The following is a 6,000-nucleotide window of genomic DNA, read 5'->3' as shown; positions in this document are numbered from 1 at the left end:
TTCCAGGTACTTATCCAGGTTCCGTTTTCTTGGAATGAAGGTTAGCAGAGGCTGTGGTGTCTTTAGGATATGTGGTTTTATTTGCACACATATACAACCTGAGCAGAGGTTCTCCACTAGTCACAGCTTTGGATCCAGCACAGAGCAAGCAGGTCTCTGTGTCTTCAGCTTCCAGCCTGCTTCCAGCTTGGCTCACACACACCACACTGGCTTGTGTTTTCTGACCTAGGAGCTAGGTGAGGGGGGTGGAGGAAAGACCCACCCATCAGCATAGAGGGCTCCATCTCATGCATCTCTTGCAGCCCAGATAATTCTTTTGGGATACTACGAGGACACGTCATTTTCTTACAAAGTTCTGACTAGTTCAGCAACCTTCTCTATTAGAGTCTAGCCCCCACTGGGTATAGGCCCCCAAGAAATGGAAGTGCCTCAGCACATCATCCAGACTGACACCCCCCCCCCACAAAACCTACGGCAGTATATTTCACCGAGCAATGTAAGATATTGTGGAAGGACATGTGGATCCAGAATTGGCCTCCACAGTCACTTACAGACTCCTTGTTAAAACTGTGTTTATGGAAGACAAACTTGCTCGGCTATGAGTGATCGAAGAAGAAGAAGAAGAAGAAGAAGAAGAAGAAGAAGAGTCTTCACAGAATGGGCTGTACACTGTTGCTGAACGGCTGCATAAAGAGATATAATTATTCTATTATAGTCTTGGCAGGCCTCTTCAATGCATAAGTGGGAAGAGATGATAAGTGGATAGTTGGCACCTTAGGGGTAGAGGAGGATGAATTGCTCTCCTATTGAGGGGCTGATAAATCAATCCAGCTGCAACACAGCTGTTCAAGGCTCCTTTTAATTCTGTTCCAAATCATAACCTGGCAAGGCGCCTGAAGACAGTGATGGTGGTTTCCCCCCTCTATTCTCTGGCCCCCCAATTCAAATCACTGCCACAGATTGTCACTTATCTGCCTGTTTTGGGTTGTCACTTATCCGCCTGTTTTGGGTTGGCAGGTTTTTTGAACTTTGATTGAAAAATGGCAAAACTTCAAAGGAGATCTTCAGACCTTTCAGCATCATTGCAACAAATACTTTTAACATTTTAAAATCTAAAGCTTGGGAAGTTAGGTTGAAAAGTTTACAATAGGACATTAGAAGAGTTCTGTTGAATTAGGCCAATGGCCCCACCTAGTCCAGCGTCCTGTTTTCACAGGAGCCAACCAGATGCCCCAATGGAAACCCACAAACAGGACCTGAGCACAGGAGCCCTCTCACCTTCTGTGGCTTCCAGCAACTGCTATTCAGAACTGTGGAGGATGGAGCATAACCATTGTGGCTAATAGCCATTGATATCCCTCTCCTCCATGAATTTCTCTATTATTATTATTTTTTAAAGCTATCTAGGTTGGTGACCATCACTGCCTACTGTGGGAGTGAGTTCCAGAGTTTAACTATGTGCTGCATGAAGAAAAACTTTATTTTACCTGATGGGTTTTGATTTGATCAGGTCATCCTTGAAGGACAAAAGGGACAGCAATAATACTGAATTAATAATTTAGTAATATGAATTAAGGGAGAGAGAGAGAAAGAGAGAGAGAGAGAGAGAGAGAGAGAGAGAGAGAGAGAGAGGGAGAGGGAGGGAGAGATACCCCATTAAAAACATCTGCGGTCCTTCTTTTTGGTCCCGCTAGAGTATACTGTTGCATCAAATGATACAACAATTCTCTGGGAGCTATCAAGTATATTCCAGCCCTTATTTGCAAACATTTCAGATTATGCTTGGCAGAAGTATTTCTATACCATTTTCTAGTTTTGACTCCAAATCCCAGAGTCTAACCAACAATTTCTTGCATCTTGGCCAAGAAGTGAAAGTTTACTCTCTTGTTTCAAAGTTCAGAGTTAGTGGCCAGATCATAAGAGCATAAGAACAGCCCTGCTGGATCAGACCAATGCTCAATCAAATTCAGCATCCTGTTCTCCAGCCGTGGCCACCTGGGTGGTGGGCATATGTGCAGGTTCAGATGAACACCCTGTAACAACTCTACTCACAAGGGCACAGGTGCTTAGTCTAGCCCTGAGAGATAGAGATGAGCTGCATTCATGGCGTGAGCCAGGCTGGGCTTGATCACAGGCATGGCTGTGAAGGAATAATGCAGCAAGTCCTTCATTGTAGGGGGTTGGAGTAGATGACTCCCAGGGTCCCTTCCAACTCTATAATTCTCTGATTCTCCAATAATAATGGTGATGATGCAGGTTGAGCTGTCTGTCCCCCCACAAACTCTCTCACATACACTCAAGCTAAGAGGTTGGATGGTCATTGATCACAGATTCTTTAGCTGTGATGATATGACCCTTGGGAGTCCCATCCAACCCTACAGTTTTATGATTCTAAGCCAGCTCACTGAATCACCACAGGGGGCCTTGACCTGGTTTTAAGAATCCTCAGCACAGATGCCTGGTGTCACTGGAGCAGCTTGTAAAGTCAAGCAGCTCGTGAGGCATGTCACGAGAGATTGGTCCTGTGGCAAGTATCTGTGCTTAGGACTGTGACATTTCTCCAGACAAACTTTCCACTTGATTTATCTCTCTGTTGAAGCCCAAGTGCAAACAATAGTCAATGCCAAATGTAAAAAGAAAATTTAGAGCAATCTTTAGTCACCCTCTGCTGGCAAAAGGGATGAAATGCATCTTGCCTGGAAAACAAGTTTGTTTAGATGGACTCATTTCCTTCAATTCTTCTCTCTCTCTCTCTCTCTCTCTCTCTCTCTCTCTCTTTTCTTCGTAAATATTTTATTAATTTTCAAGAAAACAATACAGAGTTGAAACGGAACATTATTGTTCATAAAACAACATCATTATGTAGTGTTGGTATGGTACAATATAAAGTTGAAACGTTCTCACTCTTTCCAAAAGCGTTCCAATTTTTCCAGAACAATCCAGTTAAATTTAAGCCATTTTCTTTTATGCAAAAAGCATATTTCATGCCATAGGAAGCAGAGTGTATAGATCATGATTTACAAGAACAAACGCATATATCTATGTTATGCATTAAATCTATGCAAATGAAGAAAAGAAGGCAAAAAGGTAAAAATTGCCTTAGTGATCTATGCTGTTTGCATAACTTATCTATGCTGTTTGCCCCCTTATTTCAGGCATTATGAAGGCACAGTACGACAAGAAAACAATGTGATGTTATACCACAATGAATTACAGATTTGTACATGGTGTAAGGGTGGATGTTGTCTCTGTTGCTAATTTATAAATGAATCCCAGACTGTACTAAATTTGTTCGTTTCAGAAATGCCATGTAGCACCCTCAGTTTCTGTGTTAGTTTTTTTATAAAAACTATAAACCATTCATTATTATAACAGTAAGCCACAGTTCCACTATTCAGAGCCTTACACTGTTTAGCAGCCATCGGTAGGTATCCTATTATTTGCTTATCTTTAAGATCTGTGTTCAAGTCAGCAAAGGTATTGAGAAGTGCCAGTTGATTGCCTGTGATGTTATATTCCTGATATCCCCAAAAACCAAGGTCTAAAACTATTGCACATGGGGGCAAGCCCACAATAGATGGTATTAAGTTCTTGAGTGGTAAGCAAACTGGTGTGAAGTACCAGCTCAAGCATGCATATTCGTTGGAGATGGTGGCCATGGGTGGTTTATGTCCACAGACAGCTTTCCGGGTCATGTGGTCAGCATGACTAAACTGCTTCTGGCGCAACGGAACACCGTGACAGAAATCAGAGCGAATGGAAATGCCATTCACATTCCCACTGCAGTGGTACCTATTTATCTACTTGCACTTTGTGCTTTTGAACTGCTAGGTTGGCAGGAGCTGGGACAAAGCAATGGGAGCTCACCCCGTTGTGCAGATTCGAACCACCGACCTTCTGATCGGGAAGCCCAAGAGGCTCAGTGGTTTAGACCACAGCACCACCCGCATACCTTTTACAAGTATATGATACTGAGTCCTCAGACACCAAATAAAGACACATACCCCTCTCAAACGTTCCTGAGAAGGCTTGTTTCCAGACCTTTGAACATCTTGGTTGCCTTCCTCTGCACACATTCCAGCTTGTCAATATCCTTCTTAAATTGTGGCACCCAGAAGTGGACATAGGACTCCAGCTGTGGTCTGACCAAGGCGGTACTATGACTTCCCTTGAACTGGACACTAGACTTCTGTTGATGCAGCCTAGAATAGCATTAGGGTTTTTTTTTTTTTTTTTTTTGCTGCTGCATCAGATTTTGGCTAATGTTCAGCTTGTGGTCTACCAAAGCACCTAGATCCTTTCCACATGTCCTACTGACAAGCCACGTGTCCCCTGTCCTATGTTTGTGCAGCTGGTTCTTCCTGCCTAAGTGCAGAATCATAGAATTATGCCTACTGAAATTGTTAATGATTTTCTAGTTTCCATCTGGGCTGAAATTACTTAAAAGCATCCTTCTTCTCTAGCTTACTTTAACATTTTATTCAGCTATGCAGCTTTAATTTAACAAAGAGATCAGTCTCAGGGTGTACCTGAGTAGACAATTCAGAAATGAAATATGACTGTTAATTTGCTTTGATAAACCCCCATATCTTAAATTACCCCTTTGGGAATTTTATTTTCAAGAGGATCTGTTTCTATGTGACGGCTAGCAGTTCAGCTTGTGCATTTATTTAAAACTGAACACCGAGTGCTTCATTTAAAAATGAATCCATGAAATTAATATTGATCCAACCAAAGCAAACACAAGCACTGTGTGACAAGTTCAAGAATCTGAGCTTCTGAGTTAATTTGCTTCAATAAAGATTGACTTGAAGGGATTCTCTCTTCCATTCAAGTCAATTAGGGTGACGAAATTAGTTTTAGTTGAATCTCTGGGGCCAGAAACTTCAAAAGTTTCAAAAGAAATAAAAGCACGGATTTCCTAATGAAGCCTTGTTGGAGCCTGCTGTAATTTCAAGGAGCAGGGCCTGATAGAATCATAGAATTGTAGAGTCAGAAGCGACACTCCAGGGTCATCTAATCCAATCCCCAGCCATGCTGGGGTATCCTTGGGTTATGTACCTAGTTGAATAGGATCCAAAATGCAGCAGTCTGATTGGTCCTAGAATCATAGAATCATAGAATCATAGAGTTGGAAGAGACCACAAGGGCCATCGAGTCCAACCCCCTGCCAAGCAGGAAATAGCATCAGAGCACTCCTGACATATGGTTGTCAAGCCTCTGCTTAAAGACCTCCAAAGAAGGAGACTCCACCACACTCCTTGGCAGCAAATTCCACTGTCAAACAGCTCTTACTGTCAGGAAGTTCTTCCTAATGTTTAGGTGGAATCTTTTTTCTTGTAGTTTGGAACCATTGCTCCGTGTCCGCTTCTCTGGAGCAGCAGAAAACAACCTTTCTCCCTCCTCTATGTGACATCCTTTTATATATTTGAACATGGCTATCATATCACCCCTTAACCTCCTCTTCTCCAGGCTAAACATGGCCAGCTCCCTTAGCCGTTCCTCATAAGGCATCGTTTCCAGGCCTAGAACAATAGGATCCAAAATGCAGCAGTCTGATTGGTCCTAGAACAATAGGATTCAGAATGCAGCAGTCTGATTGGTCCTAGAACAATGCAGCAGTATGATTGGTCTGCAGGAGCTACCCTATCCAGCTCCAGATGGAAGTGAATCCACAACCTGATTGGCCTACAGGAGAATTCCGGAATTAGCCAATCACGTGCAGCCCATTGTGTAAATAATGTATATATAGCAGATACTTTGGGGAAACTTTCATTCCTCCTCACCACTATGAGCTGAATAAAAAGCATAAAATCCACTCCTTGACAGGTGGTCATCCAGCCTCCATTTAAAAACCTCCAAGGAAGAAAAGCCCACCACTTTCTGAGGTTATCAGTTCCACTATCAAATGGCTCAGTCTGCCTTTAAAGAATCAATTGCTCTTCACAGAGAACCCTGGGAATTGTAAGCTCTGGGAGGGAAACAGGGCATCTCCTAACA

At 42.7% G+C, this 6,000-nt stretch overlaps 1 long non-coding RNA gene across 1 annotated transcript in view; it reads left to right on the top strand.

Annotated features, from left to right (window-relative positions):
* Positions 1-5,517: 5,517 nt before the first annotated feature.
* Positions 5,518-6,000, top strand: part of LOC307207574 — a 35,795-nt gene continuing 35,312 nt past the window's right edge. The window contains exon 1 of the long non-coding RNA XR_013834735.1: positions 5,518-5,621. This is a non-coding gene — a long non-coding RNA (uncharacterized lncRNA). The remainder of the gene's footprint in view (positions 5,622-6,000) is intronic.

This window comes from Podarcis cretensis, assembly GCF_951804945.1.
Source record: "Podarcis cretensis genome assembly, chromosome: Z".
Classification (NCBI taxonomy): domain Eukaryota; kingdom Metazoa; phylum Chordata; class Lepidosauria; order Squamata; family Lacertidae; genus Podarcis; species Podarcis cretensis.
This window is presented reverse-complemented; position numbering and strand designations above follow the sequence as displayed.